Genomic DNA, 23,760 nt, shown 5'->3' with positions numbered 1-23,760 from the left:
TTAGCAGCTTTAGATATAGGCTTTATAAAACCTTTAACTTTTCCCGTGTTCAGAAACAAAGTTTTTCAAACTGTGCGTTTCTTGAAAGTCAACACTCAAATTTCAACCAAAAGGAAAAGGTTTCATGGTGGGCCGATACTCTATCAGGGGTATGCCCATTTGCCAGAAACCGCATTCAGAGCTTGTGAAATACATACATGGCGATTTCGAGCTTGTGGCACTCTAAGTTTCTTAGAAGTTGAAAATGAGCATATCTTCAAGAGAGAATACACTAGCTGCTTCCAAATGAAATATGTATGATGGTGAGTGGTTCCATATCATATATTCAAAAGGTAGCCATCTGCTCCTTTAGGAGCTTTAGATATAGGCTTTATAAAACCTTTAACTTTTCCCGTGTTCAGAAACAAAGTTTTTCAAACTGTGCGTTTCTTGAAAGTAAACACTCAAATTTCAACCAAAAGGAAAAGGTTTCATGGTGGGCCGATACTCTATCAGGGGTATGCCCATTTGCCAGAAACCGCATTCAGAGCTTGTGAAATACATACATGACGATTTCGAGCTTGTGGCACTCTAAGTTTCTTAGGAGTTGAAAATGAGCATATCTTCAAGAGAGAATACACTAGCTGCTTCCAAATAAAATATGTATGATGGTGAGTGGTTCCATATCACATATTCAAAAGGTAGCCATCTGCTCCTTTAGGAGCTTTAGATATAGGCTTTATAAAACCTTTAACTTTTCCCGTGTTCAGAAACAAAGTTTTTCAAACTGTGCATTTCTTGAAAGTCAACACTCAAATTTCATCCAAAAGGAAAAGGTTTCATGGTGGGCCGATACTCTATCAGGGGTATGCCCATTTGCCAGAAACCGCATTCAGAGCTTGTGAAATACATATATGACGATTTCAAGCTTTGGCACTCTAAGTTTCTTAGGAGTTGAATATGAGCATATCTTGAAGAGAGAATACACTAGCTGCTTCCAAATGAAATATGTATGATGGTGAGTGGTTCCATATCATATATTCAAAAGTTAGCCATCTGCTCCTTTAGGAGCTTTAGATATAGGCTTTATAAAACCTTTAAATTTTCCCGTGTTCAGAAACAAAGTTTTTCAAACTGTGCGTTTCTTGAAAGTCAACACTCAAATTTCATCCAAAAGGAAAAGGTTTCATGGTGGGCCGATACTCTATCAGGAGTATGTCCATTTGCCAAAAACCGCATTCAGAGCTTGTGAAATACATATAAGGCGATTTCCAGCTTTGGCACTCTAAGTTTCTTAGGAGTTGAATATGAGCATATCTTGAAGAGAGAATACACTAGCTGCTTCCAAATGAAATATGTATGATGGTGAGTGGTTCCATATCATATATTCAAAAGGTAGCCATCTGCTCCTTTAGGAGCTTTAGATATAGGCTTTATAAAACCTTTAACTTTTCCCGTGTTCAGAAACAAAGTTTTTCAAACTGTGCGTTTCTTGAAAGTAAACACTCAAATTTCATCCAAAAGGAAAAGGTTTCATGGTGGGCCGATACTCTATCAGGGGTATGCCCATTTGCCAGAAACCGCATTCAGAGCTTGTGAAATACATACATGACGATTTCGAGCTTGTGGCACTCTAAGTTTCTTAGGAGTTGAAAATGAGCATATCTTGAAGAGAGAATACACTAGCTGCTTCCAAATAAAATATGTATGATGGTGAGTGGTTCCATATCATATATTCAAAAGGTAGCCATCTGCTCCTTTAGCAGCTTTAGATATAGGCTTTATAAAACCTTTAACTTTTCCCGTGTTCAGAAACAAAGTTTTTCAAACTGTGCGTTTCTTGAAAGTCAACACTCAAATTTCAACCAAAAGGAAAAGGTTTCATGGTGGGCCGATACTCTATCAGGGGTATGCCCATTTGCCAGAAACCGCATTCAGAGCTTGTGAAATACATACATGACGATTTCGAGCTTGTGGCACTCTAAGTTTCTTAGAAGTTGAAAATGAGCATATCTTCAAGAGAGAATACACTAGCTGCTTCCAAATAAAATATGTATGATGGTGAGTGGTTCCATATCACATATTCAAAAGGTAGCCATCTGCTCCTTTAGGAGCTTTAGATATAGGCTTTATAAAACCTTTAACTTTTCCCGTGTTCAGAAACAAAGTTTTTCAAACTGTGCGTTTCTTGAAAGTCAACACTCAAATTTCATCCAAAAGGACAAAGTTTCATGGTGGGCGGATACTCTATCAGGAGTATGCCCATTTGCGAGAAACCGCATTCAGAGCTATTGAAATACATATATGACGATTTCAAGCTTTGGCACTCTAAGTTTCTTAGGAGTTGAATATGAGCATATCTTGAAGAGAGAATACACTAGCTGCTTCCAAATGAAATATGTATGATGGTGAGTGGTTCCATATCATATATTCAAAAGGTAGCCATCTGCTCCTTTAGGAGCTTTAGATATAGGCTTTATAAAACCTTTAACTTTTCCCGTGATCAGAAACAAAGTTTTTCAAACTGTGCGTTTCTTGAAAGTCAACACTCAAATTTCATCCAAAAGGAAAAGGTTTGATGGTGGGCCGATACTCTATCAGGATTATGCCCATTTGCCAGAAACCGCATTCAGAGCTTGTGAAATAGATATAAGACGATTTCAAGCTTTTGCACTCTAAGTTTCTTAGGAGTTGAATATGAGCATATCTTGAAGAGAGAATACACTAGCTGCTTCCAAATGAAATATGTATGATGGTGAGTGGTTCCATATCATATATTCAAAAGTTAGCCATCTGCTCCTTTAGGAGCTTTAGATATAGGCTTTATAAAACCTTTAACTTTTCCCGTGTTCAGAAACAAAGTTTTTCAAACTGTGCGTTTCTTGAAAGTAAACACTCAAATTTCATCCAAAAGGAAAAGGTTTCATGGTGGGCCGATACTCTATCAGGGGTATGCCCATTTGCCAGAAACCGCATTCAGAGCTTGTGAAATACATACATGACGATTTCGAGCTTGTGGCACTCTAAGTTTCTTAGGAGTTGAAAATGAGCATATCTTCAAGAGAGAATACACTAGCTGCTTCCAAATAAAATATGTATGATGGTGAGTGGTTCCATATCATATATTCAGAAGGTAGCCATCTGCACATTTAGCAGCTTTAGATATAGGCTTTATAAAACCTTTAACTTTTCCCGTGTTCAGAAACAAAGTTTTTCAAACTGTGCGTTTCTTGAAAGTCAACACTCAAATTTCATCCAAAAGGAAAAGGTTTGATGGTGGGCCGATACTCTATCAGGGGTATGCCCATTTGCCAGAAACCGCATTCAGAGCTTGTGAAATAGATATAAGACGATTTCAAGCTTTTGCACTCTAAGTTTCTTAGGAGTTGAATATGAGCATATCTTGAAGAGAGAATACACTAGCTGCTTCCAAATGAAATATGTATGATGGTGAGTGGTTCCATATCATATATTCAAAAGTTAGCCATCTGCTCCTTTAGGAGCTTTAGATATAGGCTTTATAAAACCTTTAACTTTTCCCGTGTTCAGAAACAAAGTTTTTCAAACTGTGCGTTTCTTGAAAGTAAACACTCAAATTTCATCCAAAAGGAAAAGGTTTCATGGTGGGCCGATACTCTATCAGGGGTATGCCCATTTGCCAGAAACCGCATTCAGAGCTTGTGAAATACATACATGACGATTTCGAGCTTGTGGCACTCTAAGTTTCTTAGGAGTTGAAAATGAGCATATCTTCAAGAGAGAATACACTAGCTGCTTCCAAATAAAATATGTATGATGGTGAGTGGTTCCATATCATATATTCAGAAGGTAGCCATCTGCACATTTAGCAGCTTTAGATATAGGCTTTATAAAACCTTTAACTTTTCCCGTGTTCAGAAACAAAGTTTTTCAAACTGTGCGTTTCTTGAAAGTCAACACTCAAATTTCATCCAAAAGGAAAAGGTTTGATGGTGGGCCGATACTCTATCAGGGGTATGCCCATTTGCCAGAAACCGCATTCAGAGCTTGTGAAATAGATATAAGACGATTTCAAGCTTTTGCACTCTAAGTTTCTTAGGAGTTGAATATGAGCATATCTTGAAGAGAGAATACACTAGCTGCTTCCAAATGAAATATGTATGATGGTGAGTGGTTCCATATCATATATTCAAAAGTTAGCCATCTGCTCCTTTAGGAGCTTTAGATATAGGCTTTATAAAACCTTTAACTTTTCCCGTGTTCAGAAACAAAGTTTTTCAAACTGTGCGTTTCTTGAAAGTCAACACTCAAATTTCATCCAAAAGGAAAAGGTTTCATGGTGGGCCGATACTCTATCAGGAGTATGTCCATTTGCCAGAAACCGCATTCAGAGCTTGTGAAATACATATAAGGCGATTTCCAGCTTTGGCACTCTAAGTTTCTTAGGAGTTGAATATGAGCATATCTTGAAGAGAGAATACACTAGCTGCTTCCAAATGAAATATGTATGATGGTGAGTGGTTCCATATCATATATTCAAAAGGTAGCCATCTGCTCCTTTAGGAGCTTTAGATATAGGCTTTATAAAACCTTTAACTTTTCCCGTGTTCAGAAACAAAGTTTTTCAAACTGTGCGTTTCTTGAAAGTAAACACTCAAATTTCATCCAAAAGGAAAAGGTTTCATGGTGGGCCGATACTCTATCAGGGGTATGCCCATTTGCCAGAAACCGCATTCAGAGCTTGTGAAATACATACATGACGATTTCGAGCTTGTGGCACTCTAAGTTTCTTAGGAGTTGAAAATGAGCATATCTTGAAGAGAGAATACACTAGCTGCTTCCAAATAAAATATGTATGATGGTGAGTGGTTCCATATCATATATTCAAAAGGTAGCCATCTGCTCCTTTAGCAGCTTTAGATATAGGCTTTATAAAACCTTTAACTTTTCCCGTGTTCAGAAACAAAGTTTTTCAAACTGTGCGTTTCTTGAAAGTCAACACTCAAATTTCAACCAAAAGGAAAAGGTTTCATGGTGGGCCGATACTCTATCAAGGGTATGCCCATTTGCCAGAAACCGCATTCAGAGCTTGTGAAATACATACATGACGATTTCGAGCTTGTGGCACTCTAAGTTTCTTAGAAGTTGAAAATGAGCATATCTTCAAGAGAGAATACACTAGCTGCTTCCAAATAAAATATGTATGATGGTGAGTGGTTCCATATCACATATTCAAAAGGTAGCCATCTGCTCCTTTAGGAGCTTTAGATATAGGCTTTATAAAACCTTTAACTTTTCCCGTGTTCAGAAACAAAGTTTTTCAAACTGTGCGTTTCTTGAAAGTCAACACTCAAATTTCATCCAAAAGGACAAAGTTTCATGGTGGGCGGATACTCTATCAGGAGTATGCCCATTTGCGAGAAACCGCATTCAGAGCTATTGAAATACATATATGACGATTTCAAGCTTTGGCACTCTAAGTTTCTTAGCAGTTGAATATGAGCATATCTTGAAGAGAGAATACACTAGCTGCTTCCAAATGAAATATGTATGATGGTGAGTGGTTCCATATCATATATTCAAAAGTTAGCCATCTGCTCCTTTAGGAGCTTTAGATATAGGCTTTATAAAACCTTTAACTTTTCCCGTGTTCAGAAACAAAGTTTTTCAAACTGTGCGTTTCTTGAAAGTAAACACTCAAATTTCATCCAAAAGGAAAAGGTTTCATGATGGGCCGATACTCTATCAGGAGTATGCCCATTTGCCAGAAACCGCATTCAGAGCTTGTGAAATACATACATGACGATTTCGAGCTTGTGGCACTCTAAGTTTCTTAGGAGTTGAAAATGAGCATATCTTGAAGAGAGAATACACTACCTGCTTCCAAATAAAATATGTATGATGGTGAGTGGTTCCATATCATATATTCAAAAGGTAGCCATCTGCTCCTTTAGCAGCTTTAGATATAGGCTTTATAAAACCTTTAACTTTTCCCGTGTTCAGAAACAAAGTTTTTCAAACTGTGCGTTTCTTGAAAGTCAACACTCAAATTTCAACCAAAAGGAAAAGGTTTCATGGTGGGCCGATACTCTATCAGGGGTATGCCCATTTGCCAGAAACCGCATTCAGAGCTTGTGAAATACATACATGGCGATTTCGAGCTTGTGGCACTCTAAGTTTCTTAGAAGTTGAAAATGAGCATATCTTCAAGAGAGAATACACTAGCTGCTTCCAAATGAAATATGTATGATGGTGAGTGGTTCCATATCATATATTCAAAAGGTAGCCATCTGCTCCTTTAGGAGCTTTAGATATAGGCTTTATAAAACCTTTAACTTTTCCCGTGTTCAGAAACAAAGTTTTTCAAACTGTGCGTTTCTTGAAAGTAAACACTCAAATTTCAACCAAAAGGAAAAGGTTTCATGGTGGGCCGATACTCTATCAGGGGTATGCCCATTTGCCAGAAACCGCATTCAGAGCTTGTGAAATACATACATGACGATTTCGAGCTTGTGGCACTCTAAGTTTCTTAGGAGTTGAAAATGAGCATATCTTCAAGAGAGAATACACTAGCTGCTTCCAAATAAAATATGTATGATGGTGAGTGGTTCCATATCACATATTCAAAAGGTAGCCATCTGCTCCTTTAGGAGCTTTAGATATAGGCTTTATAAAACCTTTAACTTTTCCCGTGTTCAGAAACAAAGTTTTTCAAACTGTGCATTTCTTGAAAGTCAACACTCAAATTTCATCCAAAAGGAAAAGGTTTCATGGTGGGCCGATACTCTATCAGGGGTATGCCCATTTGCCAGAAACCGCATTCAGAGCTTGTGAAATACATATATGACGATTTCAAGCTTTGGCACTCTAAGTTTCTTAGGAGTTGAATATGAGCATATCTTGAAGAGAGAATACACTAGCTGCTTCCAAATGAAATATGTATGATGGTGAGTGGTTCCATATCATATATTCAAAAGTTAGCCATCTGCTCCTTTAGGAGCTTTAGATATAGGCTTTATAAAACCTTTAAATTTTCCCGTGTTCAGAAACAAAGTTTTTCAAACTGTGCGTTTCTTGAAAGTCAACACTCAAATTTCATCCAAAAGGAAAAGGTTTCATGGTGGGCCGATACTCTATCAGGAGTATGTCCATTTGCCAAAAACCGCATTCAGAGCTTGTGAAATACATATAAGGCGATTTCCAGCTTTGGCACTCTAAGTTTCTTAGGAGTTGAATATGAGCATATCTTGAAGAGAGAATACACTAGCTGCTTCCAAATGAAATATGTATGATGGTGAGTGGTTCCATATCATATATTCAAAAGGTAGCCATCTGCTCCTTTAGGAGCTTTAGATATAGGCTTTATAAAACCTTTAACTTTTCCCGTGTTCAGAAACAAAGTTTTTCAAACTGTGCGTTTCTTGAAAGTCAACACTCAAATTTCATCCAAAAGGAAAAGGTTTCATGGTGGGCCGATACTCTATCAGGAGTATGTCCATTTGCCAGAAACCGCATTCAGAGCTTGTGAAATACATATAAGGCGATTTCCAGCTTTGGCACTCTAAGTTTCTTAGGAGTTGAATATGAGCATATCTTGAAGAGAGAATACACTAGCTGCTTCCAAATGAAATATGTATGATGGTGAGTGGTTCCATATCATATATTCAAAAGGTAGCCATCTGCTCCTTTAGGAGCTTTAGATATAGGCTTTATAAAACCTTTAACTTTTCCCGTGTTCAGAAACAAAGTTTTTCAAACTGTGCGTTTCTTGAAAGTAAACACTCAAATTTCATCCAAAAGGAAAAGGTTTCATGGTGGGCCGATACTCTATCAGGGGTATGCCCATTTGCCAGAAACCGCATTCAGAGCTTGTGAAATACATACATGACGATTTCGAGCTTGTGGCACTCTAAGTTTCTTAGGAGTTGAAAATGAGCATATCTTGAAGAGAGAATACACTAGCTGCTTCCAAATAAAATATGTATGATGGTGAGTGGTTCCATATCATATATTCAAAAGGTAGCCATCTGCTCCTTTAGCAGCTTTAGATATAGGCTTTATAAAACCTTTAACTTTTCCCGTGTTCAGAAACAAAGTTTTTCAAACTGTGCGTTTCTTGAAAGTCAACACTCAAATTTCAACCAAAAGGAAAAGGTTTCATGGTGGGCCGATACTCTATCAGGGGTATGCCCATTTGCCAGAAACCGCATTCAGAGCTTGTGAAATACATACATGACGATTTCGAGCTTGTGGCACTCTAAGTTTCTTAGAAGTTGAAAATGAGCATATCTTCAAGAGAGAATACACTAGCTGCTTCCAAATAAAATATGTATGATGGTGAGTGGTTCCATATCACATATTCAAAAGGTAGCCATCTGCTCCTTTAGGAGCTTTAGATATAGGCTTTATAAAACCTTTAACTTTTCCCGTGTTCAGAAACAAAGTTTTTCAAACTGTGCGTTTCTTGAAAGTCAACACTCAAATTTCATCCAAAAGGACAAAGTTTCATGGTGGGCGGATACTCTATCAGGAGTATGCCCATTTGCGAGAAACCGCATTCAGAGCTATTGAAATACATATATGACGATTTCAAGCTTTGGCACTCTAAGTTTCTTAGGAGTTGAATATGAGCATATCTTGAAGAGAGAATACACTAGCTGCTTCCAAATGAAATATGTATGATGGTGAGTGGTTCCATATCATATATTCAAAAGGTAGCCATCTGCTCCTTTAGGAGCTTTAGATATAGGCTTTATAAAACCTTTAACTTTTCCCGTGATCAGAAACAAAGTTTTTCAAACTGTGCGTTTCTTGAAAGTCAACACTCAAATTTCATCCAAAAGGAAAAGGTTTGATGGTGGGCCGATACTCTATCAGGATTATGCCCATTTGCCAGAAACCGCATTCAGAGCTTGTGAAATAGATATAAGACGATTTCAAGCTTTTGCACTCTAAGTTTCTTAGGAGTTGAATATGAGCATATCTTGAAGAGAGAATACACTAGCTGCTTCCAAATGAAATATGTATGATGGTGAGTGGTTCCATATCATATATTCAAAAGTTAGCCATCTGCTCCTTTAGGAGCTTTAGATATAGGCTTTATAAAACCTTTAACTTTTCCCGTGTTCAGAAACAAAGTTTTTCAAACTGTGCGTTTCTTGAAAGTAAACACTCAAATTTCATCCAAAAGGAAAAGGTTTCATGGTGGGCCGATACTCTATCAGGGGTATGCCCATTTGCCAGAAACCGCATTCAGAGCTTGTGAAATACATACATGACGATTTCGAGCTTGTGGCACTCTAAGTTTCTTAGGAGTTGAAAATGAGCATATCTTCAAGAGAGAATACACTAGCTGCTTCCAAATAAAATATGTATGATGGTGAGTGGTTCCATATCATATATTCAGAAGGTAGCCATCTGCACCTTTAGCAGCTTTAGATATAGGCTTTATAAAACCTTTAACTTTTCCCGTGTTCAGAAACAAAGTTTTTCAAACTGTGCGTTTCTTGAAAGTCAACACTCAAATTTCATCCAAAAGGAAAAGGTTTGATGGTGGGCCGATACTCTATCAGGGGTATGCCCATTTGCCAGAAACCGCATTCAGAGCTTGTGAAATAGATATAAGACGATTTCAAGCTTTTGCACTCTAAGTTTCTTAGGAGTTGAATATGAGCATATCTTGAAGAGAGAATACACTAGCTGCTTCCAAATGAAATATGTATGATGGTGAGTGGTTCCATATCATATATTCAAAAGTTAGCCATCTGCTCCTTTAGGAGCTTTAGATATAGGCTTTATAAAACCTTTAACTTTTCCCGTGTTCAGAAACAAAGTTTTTCAAACTGTGCGTTTCTTGAAAGTCAACACTCAAATTTCATCCAAAAGGAAAAGGTTTCATGGTGGGCCGATACTCTATCAGGAGTATGTCCATTTGCCAGAAACCGCATTCAGAGCTTGTGAAATACATATAAGGCGATTTCCAGCTTTGGCACTCTAAGTTTCTTAGGAGTTGAATATGAGCATATCTTGAAGAGAGAATACACTAGCTGCTTCCAAATGAAATATGTATGATGGTGAGTGGTTCCATATCATATATTCAAAAGGTAGCCATCTGCTCCTTTAGGAGCTTTAGATATAGGCTTTATAAAACCTTTAACTTTTCCCGTGTTCAGAAACAAAGTTTTTCAAACTGTGCGTTTCTTGAAAGTAAACACTCAAATTTCATCCAAAAGGAAAAGGTTTCATGGTGGGCCGATACTCTATCAGGGGTATGCCCATTTGCCAGAAACCGCATTCAGAGCTTGTGAAATACATACATGACGATTTCGAGCTTGTGGCACTCTAAGTTTCTTAGGAGTTGAAAATGAGCATATCTTGAAGAGAGAATACACTAGCTGCTTCCAAATAAAATATGTATGATGGTGAGTGGTTCCATATCATATATTCAAAAGGTAGCCATCTGCTCCTTTAGCAGCTTTAGATATAGGCTTTATAAAACCTTTAACTTTTCCCGTGTTCAGAAACAAAGTTTTTCAAACTGTGCGTTTCTTGAAAGTCAACACTCAAATTTCAACCAAAAGGAAAAGGTTTCATGGTGGGCCGATACTCTATCAAGGGTATGCCCATTTGCCAGAAACCGCATTCAGAGCTTGTGAAATACATACATGACGATTTCGAGCTTGTGGCACTCTAAGTTTCTTAGAAGTTGAAAATGAGCATATCTTCAAGAGAGAATACACTAGCTGCTTCCAAATAAAATATGTATGATGGTGAGTGGTTCCATATCACATATTCAAAAGGTAGCCATCTGCTCCTTTAGGAGCTTTAGATATAGGCTTTATAAAACCTTTAACTTTTCCCGTGTTCAGAAACAAAGTTTTTCAAACTGTGCGTTTCTTGAAAGTCAACACTCAAATTTCATCCAAAAGGACAAAGTTTCATGGTGGGCGGATACTCTATCAGGAGTATGCCCATTTGCGAGAAACCGCATTCAGAGCTATTGAAATACATATATGACGATTTCAAGCTTTGGCACTCTAAGTTTCTTAGGAGTTGAATATGAGCATATCTTGAAGAGAGAATACACTAGCTGCTTCCAAATGAAATATGTATGATGGTGAGTGGTTCCATATCATATATTCAAAAGGTAGCCATCTGCTCCTTTAGGAGCTTTAGATATAGGCTTTATAAAACCTTTAACTTTTCCCGTGTTCAGAAACAAAGTTTTTCAAACTGTGCGTTTCTTGAAAGTAAACACTCAAATTTCATCCAAAAGGAAAAGGTTTCATGGTGGGCCGATACTCTATCAGGGGTATGCCCATTTGCCAGAAACCGCATTCAGAGCTTGTGAAATACATACATGACGATTTCGAGCTTGTGGCACTCTAAGTTTCTTAGGAGTTGAAAATGAGCATATCTTCAAGAGAGAATACACTAGCTGCTTCCAAATAAAATATGTATGATGGTGAGTGGTTCCATATCATATATTCAAAAGGTAGCCATCTGCACCTTTAGCAGCTTTAGATATAGGCTTTATAAAACCTTTAACTTTTCCCGTGTTCAGAAACAAAGTTTTTCAAACTGTGCGTTTCTTGAAAGTCAACACTCAAATTTCATCCAAAAGGAAAAGGTTTGATGGTGGGCCGATACTCTATCAGGGGTATGCCCATTTGCCAGAAACCGCATTCAGAGCTTGTGAAATACATATATGACGATTTCAAGCTTTGGCACTCTAAGTTTCTTAGGAGTTGAATATGAGCATATCTTGAAGAGAGAATACACTAGCTGCTTCCAAATGAAATATGTATGATGGTGAGTGGTTCCAGATCATATATTCAAAAGGTAGCCATCTGCTCCTTTAGGAGCTTTAGATATAGGCTTTATAAAACCTTTAACTTTTCCCGTGTTCAGAAACAAAGTTTTTCAAAATGTGCGATTCTTGAATGTCAACTCTCAAATTTCATCCAAAAGGAAAAGGTTTGATGGTGGGCCGATACTCTATCAGGAGTATGCCCATTTGCCAGAAACCGCATTCAGAGCTTGTGAAATAGATATAAGACGATTTCAAGCTTTTGCACTCTAAGTTTCTTAGGAGTTGAATATGAGCATATCTTGAAGAGAGAATACACTAGCTGCTTCCAAATGAAATATGTATGATGGTGAGTGGTTCCATATCATATATTCAAAAGTTAGCCATCTGCTCCTTTAGGAGCTTTAGATATAGGCTTTATAAAACCTTTAACTTTTCCCGTGTTCAGAAACAAAGTTTTTCAAACTGTGCGTTTCTTGAAAGTCAACACTCAAATTTCATCCAAAAGGAAAAGGTTTCATGGTGGGCCGATACTCTATCAGGAGTATGTCCATTTGCCAGAAACCGCATTCAGAGCTTGTGAAATACATATAAGGCGATTTCAAGCTTTGGCACTCTAAGTTTCTTAGGAGTTGAATATGAGCATATCTTGAAGAGAGAATACACTAGCTGCTTCCAAATGAAATATGTATGATGGTGAGTGGTTCCATATCATATATTCAAAAGGTAGCCATCTGCTCCTTTAGGAGCTTTAGATATAGGCTTTATAAAACCTTTAACTTTTCCCGTGTTCAGAAACAAAGTTTTTCAAACTGTGCGTTTCTTGAAAGTCAACACTCAAATTTCATCCAAAAGGAAAAGGTTTCATGGTGGGCCGATACTCTATCAGGAGTATGTCCATTTGCCAGAAACCGCATTCAGAGCTTGTGAAATACATATAAGGCGATTTCCAGCTTTGGCACTCTAAGTTTCTTAGGAGTTGAATATGAGCATATCTTGAAGAGAGAATACACTAGCTGCTTCCAAATGAAATATGTATGATGGTGAGTGGTTCCATATCATATATTCAAAAGTTAGCCATCTGCTCCTTTAGGAGCTTTAGATATAGGCTTTATAAAACCTTTAACTTTTCCCGTGTTCAGAAACAAAGTTTTTCAAACTGTGCGTTTCTTGAAAGTCAACACTCAAATTTCATCCAAAAGGAAAAGGTTTCATGGTGGGCCGATACTCTATCAGGAGTATGTCCATTTGCCAGAAACCGCATTCAGAGCTTGTGAAATACATATAAGGCGATTTCAAGCTTTGGCACTCTAAGTTTCTTAGGAGTTGAATATGAGCATATCTTGAAGAGAGAATACACTAGCTGCTTCCAAATGAAATATGTATGATGGTGAGTGGTTCCATATCATATATTCAAAAGGTAGCCATCTGCTCCTTTAGGAGCTTTAGATATAGGCTTTATAAAACCTTTAACTTTTCCCGTGTTCAGAAACAAAGTTTTTCAAACTGTGCGTTTCTTGAAAGTCAACACTCAAATTTCATCCAAAAGGAAAAGGTTTCATGGTGGGCCGATACTCTATCAGGAGTATGTCCATTTGCCAGAAACCGCATTCAGAGCTTGTGAAATACATATAAGGCGATTTCCAGCTTTGGCACTCTAAGTTTCTTAGGAGTTGAATAGGAGCATATCTTGAAGAGAGAATACACTAGCTGCTTCCAAATGAAATATGTATGATGGTGAGTGGTTCCATATCATATATTCAAAAGGTAGCCATCTGCTCCTTTAGGAGCTTTAGATATAGGCTTTATAAAACCTTTAACTTTTCCCGTGTTCAGAAACAAAGTTTTTCAAACTGTGCGTTTCTTGAAAGTAAACACTCAAATTTCATCCAAAAGGAAAAGGTTTCATGGTGGGCCGATACTCTATCAGGGGTATGCCCATTTGCCAGAAACCGCATTCAGAGCTTGTGAAATACATACATGACGATTTCGAGCTTGTGGCACTCTAAGTTTCTTAGGAGTTGAAAATGAGCATATCTTGAAGAGAGAATACACTAGCTGCTTCCAAATAAAATATGTATGATGGTGAGTGGTTCCATATCATATATTCAAAAGGTAGCCATCTGCTCCTTTAGCAGCTTTAGATATAGGCTTTATAAAACCTTTAACTTTTCCCGTGTTCAGAAACAAAGTTTTTCAAACTGTGCGTTTCTTGAAAGTCAACACTCAAATTTCAACCAAAAGGAAAAGGTTTCATGGTGGGCCGATACTCTATCAGGGGTATGCCCATTTGCCAGAAACCGCATTCAGAGCTTGTGAAATACATACATGACGATTTCGAGCTTGTGGCACTCTAAGTTTCTTAGAAGTTGAAAATGAGCATATCTTCAAGAGAGAATACACTAGCTGCTTCCAAATAAAATATGTATGATGGTGAGTGGTTCCATATCACATATTCAAAAGGTAGCCATCTGCTCCTTTAGGAGCTTTAGATATAGGCTTTATAAAACCTTTAACTTTTCCCGTGTTCAGAAACAAAGTTTTTCAAACTGTGCGTTTCTTGAAAGTCAACACTCAAATTTCATCCAAAAGGAAAAGGTTTGATGGTGGGCCGATACTCTATCAGGGGTATGCCCATTTGCCAGAAACCGCATTCAGAGCTTGTGAAATAGATATAAGACGATTTCAAGCTTTGGCACTCTAAGTTTCTTAGGAGTTGAATATGAGCATATCTTGAAGAGAGAATACACTAGCTGCTTCCAAATGAAATATGTATGATGGTGAGTGGTTCCATATCATATATTCAAAAGGTAGCCATCTGCTCCTTTAGGAGCTTTAGATATAGGCTTTATAAAACCTTTAACTTTTCCCGTGTTCAGAAACAAAGTTTTTCAAAATGTGCGATTCTTGAATGTCAACTCTCAAATTTCATCCAAAAGGAAAAGGTTTGATGGTGGGCCGATACTCTATCAGGAGTATGCCCATTTGCCAGAAACCGCATTCAGAGCTTGTGAAATAGATATAAGACGATTTCAAGCTTTTGCACTCTAAGTTTCTTAGGAGTTGAATATGAGCATATCTTGAAGAGAGAATACACTAGCTGCTTCCAAATGAAATATGTATGATGGTGAGTGGTTCCATATCATATATTCAAAAGTTAGCCATCTGCTCCTTTAGGAGCTTTAGATATAGGCTTTATAAAACCTTTAACTTTTCCCGTGTTCAGAAACAAAGTTTTTCAAACTGTGCGTTTCTTGAAAGTCAACACTCAAATTTCATCCAAAAGGAAAAGGTTTCATGGTGGGCCGATACTCTATCAGGAGTATGTCCATTTGCCAGAAACCGCATTCAGAGCTTGTGAAATACATATAAGGCGATTTCAAGCTTTGGCACTCTAAGTTTCTTAGGAGTTGAATATGAGCATATCTTGAAGAGAGAATACACTAGCTGCTTCCAAATGAAATATGTATGATGGTGAGTGGTTCCATATCATATATTCAAAAGGTAGCCATCTGCTCCTTTAGGAGCTTTAGATATAGGCTTTATAAAACCTTTAACTTTTCCCGTGTTCAGAAACAAAGTTTTTCAAACTGTGCGTTTCTTGAAAGTCAACACTCAAATTTCATCCAAAAGGAAAAGGTTTCATGGTGGGCCGATACTCTATCAGGAGTATGTCCATTTGCCAGAAACCGCATTCAGAGCTTGTGAAATACATATAAGGCGATTTCCAGCTTTGGCACTCTAAGTTTCTTAGGAGTTGAATAGGAGCATATCTTGAAGAGAGAATACACTAGCTGCTTCCAAATGAAATATGTATGATGGTGAGTGGTTCCATATCATATATTCAAAAGGTAGCCATCTGCTCCTTTAGGAGCTTTAGATATAGGCTTTATAAAACCTTTAACTTTTCCCGTGTTCAGAAACAAAGTTTTTCAAACTGTGCGTTTCTTGAAAGTAAACACTCAAATTTCATCCAAAAGGAAAAGGTTTCATGGTGGGCCGATACTCTATCAGGGGTATGCCCATTTGCCAGAAACCGCATTCAGAGCTTGTGAAATACATACATGACGATTTCGAGCTTGTGGCACTCTAAGTTTCTTAGGAGTTGAAAATGAGCATATCTTGAAGAGAGAATACACTAGCTGCTTCCAAATAAAATATGTATGATGGTGAGTGGTTCCATATCATATATTCAAAAGGTAGCCATCTGCTCCTTTAGCAGCTTTAGATATAGGCTTTATAAAACCTTTAACTTTTCCCGTGTTCAGAAACAAAGTTTTTCAAACTGTGCGTTTCTTGAAAGTCAACACTCAAATTTCAACCAAAAGGAAAAGGTTTCATGGTGGGCCGATACTCTATCAGGGGTATGCCCATTTGCCAGAAACCGCATTCAGAGCTTGTGAAATACATACATGACGATTTCGAGCTTGTGGCACTCTAAGTTTCTTAGAAGTTGAAAATGAGCATATCTTCAAGAGAGAATACACTAGCTGCTTCCAAATAAAATATGTATGATGGTGAGTGGTTCCATATCACATATTCAAAAGGTAGCCATCTGCTCCTTTAGGAGCTTTAGATATAGGCTTTATAAAACCTTTAACTTTTCCCGTGTTCAGAAACAAAGTTTTTCAAACTGTGCGTTTCTTGAAAGTCAACACTCAAATTTCATCCAAAAGGAAAAGGTTTGATGGTGGGCCGATACTCTATCAGGGGTATGCCCATTTGCCAGAAACCGCATTCAGAGCTTGTGAAATAGATATAAGACGATTTCAAGCTTTGGCACTCTAAGTTTCTTAGGAGTTGAATATGAGCATATCTTGAAGAGAGAATACACTAGCTGCTTCCAAATGAAATATGTATGATGGTGAGTGGTTCCATATCATATATTCAAAAGGTAGCCATCTGCTCCTTTAGGAGCTTTAGATATAGGCTTTATAAAACCTTTAACTTTTCCCGTGTTCAGAAACAAAGTTTTTCAAAATGTGCGATTCTTGAATGTCAACTCTCAAATTTCATCCAAAAGGAAAAGGTTTGATGGTGGGCCGATACTCTATCAGGAGTATGCCCATTTGCCAGAAACCGCATTCAGAGCTTGTGAAATAGATATAAGACGATTTCAAGCTTTTGCACTCTAAGTTTCTTAGGAGTTGAATATGAGCATATCTTGAAGAGAGAATACACTAGCTGCTTCCAAATGAAATATGTATGATGGTGAGTGGTTCCATATCATATATTCAAAAGTTAGCCATCTGCTCCTTTAGGAGCTTTAGATATAGGCTTTATAAAACCTTTAACTTTTCCCGTGTTCAGAAACAAAGTTTTTCAAACTGTGCGTTTCTTGAAAGTCAACACTCAAATTTCATCCAAAAGGAAAAGGTTTCATGGTGGGCCGATACTCTATCAGGAGTATGTCCATTTGCCAGAAACCGCATTCAGAGCTTGTGAAATACATATAAGGCGATTTCAAGCTTTGGCACTCTAAGTTTCTTAGGAGTTGAATATGAGCATATCTTGAAGAGAGAATACACTAGCTGCTTCCAAATGAAATATGTATGATGGTGAGTGGTTCCATATCATATATTCAAAAGGTAGCCATCTGCTCCTTTAGGAGCTTTAGATATAGGCTTTATAAAACCTTTAACTTTTCCCGTGTTCAGAAACAAAGTTTTTCAAAATGTGCGATTCTTGAAAGTCAACTCTCAAATTTCATCCAAAAGGAAAAGGTTTGATGGTGGGCCGATACTCTATCAGGAGTATGCCCATTTGCCAGAAACCGCATTCAGAGCTTGTAAAATAGATATAAGACGATTTCAAGCTTTTGCACTCTAAGTTTCTTAGGAGTTGAATATGAGCATATCTTGAAGAGAGAATACACTAGCTGCTTCCAAATGAAATATGTATGATGGTGAGTGGTTCCATATCATATATTCAAAAGGTAGCCATCTGCTCCTTTAGGAGCTTTAGATATAGGCTTTATAAAACCTTTAACTTTTCCCGTGTTCAGAAACAAAGTTTTTCAAACTGTGCGTTTCTTGAAAGTAAACACTCAAATTTCATCCAAAAGGAAAAGGTTTCATGGTGGGCCGATACTCTATCAGGGGTATGCCCATTTGCCAGAAACCGCATTCAGAGCTTGTGAAATACATACATGACGATTTCGAGCTTGTGGTACTCTAAGTTTCTTAGGAGTTGAAAATGAGCATATCTTCAAGAGAGAATACACTAGCTGCTTCCAAATAAAATATGTATGATGGTGAGTGGTTCCATATCATATATTCAAAAGGTAGCCATCTGCACCTTTAGCAGCTTTAGATATAGGCTTTATAAAACCTTTAACTTTTCCCGTGTTCAGAAACAAAGTTTTTCAAACTGTGCGTTTCTTGAAAGTCAACACTCAAATTTCATCCAAAAGGAAAAGGTTTGATGGTGGGCCGATACTCTATCAGGGGTATGCCCATTTGCCAGAAACCGCATTCAGAGCTTGTGAAATACATATATGACGATTTCAAGCTTTGGCACTCTAAGTTTCTTAGGAGTTGAATATGAGCATATCTTGAAGAGAGAATACACTAGCTGCTTCCAAATGAAATATGTATGATGGTGAGTGGTTCCATATCATATATTCAAAAGGTAGCCATCTGCTCCTTTAGGAGCTTTAGATATAGGCTTTATAAAACCTTTAACTTTTCCCGTGTTCAGAAACAAAGTTTTTCAAAATGTGCGATTCTTGAATGTCAACTCTCAAATTTCATCCAAAAGGAAAAGGTTTGATGGTGGGCCGATACTCTATCAGGAGTATGCCCATTTGCCAGAAACCGCATTCAGAGCTTGTGAAATAGATATAAGACGATTTCAAGCTTTTGCACTCTAAGTTTCTTAGGAGTTGAATATGAGCATATCTTGAAGAGAGAATACACTAGCTGCTTCCAAATGAAATATGTATGATGGTGAGTGGTTCCATATCATATATTCAAAAGTTAGCCATCTGCTCCTTTAGGAGCTTTAGATATAGGCTTTATAAAACCTTTAACTTTTCCCGTGTTCAGAAACAAAGTTTTTCAAACTGTGCGTTTCTTGAAAGTCAACACTCAAATTTCATCCAAAAGGAAAAGGTTTCATGGTGGGCCGATACTCTATCAGGAGTATGTCCATTTGCCAGAAACCGCATTCAGAGCTTGTGAAATACATATAAGGCGATTTCAAGCTTTGGCACTCTAAGTTTCTTAGGAGTTGAATATGAGCATATCTTGAAGAGAGAATACACTAGCTGCTTCCAAATGAAATATGTATGATGGTGAGTGGTTCCATATCATATATTCAAAAGGTAGCCATCTGCTCCTTTAGGAGCTTTAGATATAGGCTTTATAAAACCTTTAACTTTTCCCGTGTTCAGAAACAAAGTTTTTCAAAATGTGCGATTCTTGAAAGTCAACTCTCAAATTTCATCCAAAAGGAAAAGGTTTGATGGTGGGCCGATACTCTATCAGGAGTATGCCCATTTGCCAGAAACCGCATTCAGAGCTTGTAAAATAGATACAAGACGATTTCAAGCTTTTGCACTCTAAGTTTCTTAGGAGTTGAATATGAGCATATCTTGAAGAGAGAATACACTAGCTGCTTCCAAATGAAATATGTATGATGGTGAGTGGTTCCATATCATATATTCAAAAGGTAGCCATCTGCTCCTTTAGGAGCTTTAGATATAGGCTTTATAAAACCTTTAACTTTTCCCGTGTTCAGAAACAAAGTTTTTCAAACTGTGCGTTTCTTGAAAGTAAACACTCAAATTTCATCCAAAAGGAAAAGGTTTCATGGTGGGCCGATACTCTATCAGGGGTATGCCCATTTGCCAGAAACCGCATTCAGAGCTTGTGAAATACATACATGACGATTTCGAGCTTGTGGCACTCTAAGTTTCTTAGAAGTTGAAAATGAGCATATCTTCAAGAGAGAATACACTAGCTGCTTCCAAATAAAATATATATGATGGTGAGTGGTTCCATATCACATATTCAAAAGGTTGCCATCTGCTCCTTTAGGAGCTTTAGATATAGGCTTTATAAAACCTTTAACTTTTCCCGTGTTCAGAAACAAAGTTTTTCAAACTGTGCGTTTCTTGAAAGTCAACACTCAAATTTCATCCAAAAGGAAAAGGTTTGATGGTGGGCCGATACTCCTATCAGGGGTATGCCCATTTGCCAGAAACCGCATTCAGAGCTTGTGAAATAGATATAAGACGATTTCAAGCATTGGCACTCTAAGTTTCTTAGGAGTTGAATATGAGCATATCTTGAAGAGAGAATACACTAGCTGCTTCCAAATGAAATATGTATGATGGTGAGTGGTTCCATTTCATAGATTCAAAAGGTAGCCATCTGCTCCTTTAGGAGCTTTAGATATAGGCTTTATAAAACCTTTAACTTTTCCCGTGATCAGAAACAAAGTTTTTCAAACTGTGCGTTTCTTGAAAGTCAACACTCAAATTTCATCCAAAAGGAAAAGGTTTGATGGTGGGCCGATACTCTATCAGGATTATGCCCATTTGCCAGAAACCGCATTCAGAGCTTGTGAAATAGATATAAGACGATTTCAAGCTTTTGCACTCTAAGTTTCTTAGGAGTTGAATATGAGCATATCTTGAAGAGAGAATACACTAGCTGCTTCCAAATGAAATATGTATGATGGTGAGTGGTTCCATATCATATATTCAAAAGTTAGCCATCTGCTCCTTTAGGAGCTTTAGATATAGGCTTTATAAAACCTTTAACTTTTCCCGTGTTCAGAAACAAAGTTTTTCAAACTGTGCGTTTCTTGAAAGTAAACACTCAAATTTCATCCAAAAGGAAAAGGTTTCATGGTGGGCCGATACTCTATCAGGGGTATGCCCATTTGCCAGAAACCGCATTCAGAGCTTGTGAAATACATACATGACGATTTCGAGCTTGTGGCACTCTAAGTTTCTTAGGAGTTGAAAATGAGCATATCTTCAAGAGAGAATACACTAGCTGCTTCCAAATAAAATATGTATGATGGTGAGTGGTTCCATATCATATATTCAAAAGGTAGCCATCTGCACCTTTAGCAGCTTTAGATATAGGCTTTATAAAACCTTTAACTTTTCCCGTGTTCAGAAACAAAGTTTTTCAAACTGTGCGTTTCTTGAAAGTCAACACTCAAATTTCATCCAAAAGGAAAAGGTTTGATGGTGGGCCGATACTCTATCAGGGGTATGCCCATTTGCCAGAAACCGCATTCAGAGCTTGTGAAATACATATATGACGATTTCAAGCTTTGGCACTCTAAGTTTCTTAGGAGTTGAATATGAGCATATCTTGAAGAGAGAATACACTAGCTGCTTCCAAATGAAATATGTATGATGGTGAGTGGTTCCATATCATATATTCAAAAGGTAGCCATCTGCTCCTTTAGGAGCTTTAGATATAGGCTTTATAAAACCTTTAACTTTTCCCGTGTTCAGAAACAAAGTTTTTCAAAATGTGCGATTCTTGAATGTCAACTCTCAAATTTCATCCAAAAGGAAAAGGTTTGATGGTGGGCCGATACTCTATCAGGAGTATGCCCATTTGCCAGAAACCGCATTCAGAGCTTGTGAAATAGATATAAGACGATTTCAAGCTTTTGCACTCTAAGTTTCTTAGGAGTTGAATATGAGCATATCTTGAAGAGAGAATACACTAGCTGCTTCCAAATGAAATATGTATGATGGTGAGTGGTTCCATATCATATATTCAAAAGTTAGCCATCTGCTCCTTTAGGAGCTTTAGATATAGGCTTTATAAAACCTTTAACTTTTCCCGTGTTCAGAAACAAAGTTTTTCAAACTGTGCGTTTCTTGAAAGTCAACACTCAAATTTCATCCAAAAGGAAAAGGTTTCATGGTGGGCCGATACTCTATCAGGAGTATGTCCATTTGCCAGAAACCGCATTCAGAGCTTGTGAAATACATATAAGGCGATTTCAAGCTTTGGCACTCTAAGTTTCTTAGGAGTTGAATATGAGCATATCTTGAAGAGAGAATACACTAGCTGCTTCCAAATGAAATATGTATGATGGTGAGTGGTTCCATATCATATATTCAAAAGGTAGCCATCTGCTCCTTTAGGAGCTTTAGATATAGGCTTTATAAAACCTTTAACTTTTCCCGTGTTCAGAAACAAAGTTTTTCAAAATGTGCGATTCTTGAAAGTCAACTCTCAAATTTCATCCAAAAGGAAAAGGTTTGATGGTGGGCCGATACTCTATCAGGAGTATGCCCATTTGCCAGAAACCGCATTCAGAGCTTGTAAAATAGATATAAGACGATTTCAAGCTTTTGCACTCTAAGTTTCTTAGGAGTTGAATATGAGCATATCTTGAAGAGAGAATACACTAGCTGCTTCCAAATGAAATATGTATGATGGTGAGTGGTTCCATATCATATATTCAAAAGGTAGCCATCTGCTCCTTTAGGAGCTTTAGATATAGGCTTTATAAAACCTTTAACTTTTCCCGTGTTCAGAAACAAAGTTTTTCAAAATGTGCGATTCCTGAAAGTCAACTCTCAAATTTCATCCAAAAGGAAAAGGTTTGATGGTGGGCCGATACTCTATCAGGATTATGCCCATTTGCCAGAAACCGCATTCAGAGCTTGTGAAATAGATATAAGACGATTTCAAGCTTTTGCACTCTAAGTTTCTTAGGAGTTGAATATGAGCATATCTTGAAGAGAGAATACACTAGCTGCTTCCAAATGAAATATGTATGATGGTGAGTGGTTCCATATCATATATTCAAAAGTTAGCCATCTGCTCCTTTAGGAGCTTTAGATATAGGCTTTATAAAACCTTTAACTTTTCCCGTGTTCAGAAACAAAGTTTTTCAAACTGTGCGTTTCTTGAAAGTAAACACTCAAATTTCATCCAAAAGGAAAAGGTTTCATGGTGGGCCGATACTCTATCAGGGGTATGCCCATTTGCCAGAAACCGCATTCAGAGCTTGTGAAATACATACATGACGATTTCGAGCTTGTGGTACTCTAAGTTTCTTAGGAGTTGAAAATGAGCATATCTTCAAGAGAGAATACACTAGCTGCTTCCAAATAAAATATGTATGATGGTGAGTGGTTCCATATCATATATTCAAAAGGTAGCCATCTGCACCTTTAGCAGCTTTAGATATAGGCTTTATAAAACCTTTAACTTTTCCCGTGTTCAGAAACAAAGTTTTTCAAACTGTGCGTTTCTTGAAAGTCAACACTCAAATTTCATCCAAAAGGAAAAGGTTTGATGGTGGGCCGATACTCTATCAGGGGTATGCCCATTTGCCAGAAACCGCATTCAGAGCTTGTGAAATACATATATGACGATTTCAAGCTTTGGCACTCTAAGTTTCTTAGGAGTTGAATATGAGCATATCTTGAAGAGAGAATACACTAGCTGCTTCCAAATGAAATATGTATGATGGTGAGTGGTTCCATATCATATATTCAAAAGGTAGCCATCTGCTCCTTTAGGAGCTTTAGATATAGGCTTTATAAAACCTTTAACTTTTCCCGTGTTCAGAAACAAAGTTTTTCAAAATGTGCGATTCTTGAATGTCAACTCTCAAATTTCATCCAAAAGGAAAAGGTTTGATGGTGGGCCGATACTCTATCAGGAGTATGCCCATTTGCCAGAAACCGCATTCAGAGCTTGTGAAATAGATATAAGACGATTTCAAGCTTTTGCACTCTAAGTTTCTTAGGAGTTGAATATGAGCATATCTTGAAGAGAGAATACACTAGCTGCTTCCAAATGAAATATGTATGATGGTGAGTGGTTCCATATCATATATTCAAAAGTTAGCCATCTGCTCCTTTAGGAGCTTTAGATATAGGCTTTATAAAACCTTTAACTTTTCCCGTGTTCAGAAACAAAGTTTTTCAAACTGTGCGTTTCTTGAAAGTCAACACTCAAATTTCATCCAAAAGGAAAAGGTTTCATGGTGGGCCGATA

Source organism: Conger conger, chromosome 18 (assembly GCF_963514075.1).
Source record: "Conger conger chromosome 18, fConCon1.1, whole genome shotgun sequence".
In the NCBI taxonomy this organism is placed as follows: Eukaryota; Metazoa; Chordata; class Actinopteri; order Anguilliformes; family Congridae; genus Conger; species Conger conger.
Note: the sequence above shows the minus strand (reverse complement) of the source record.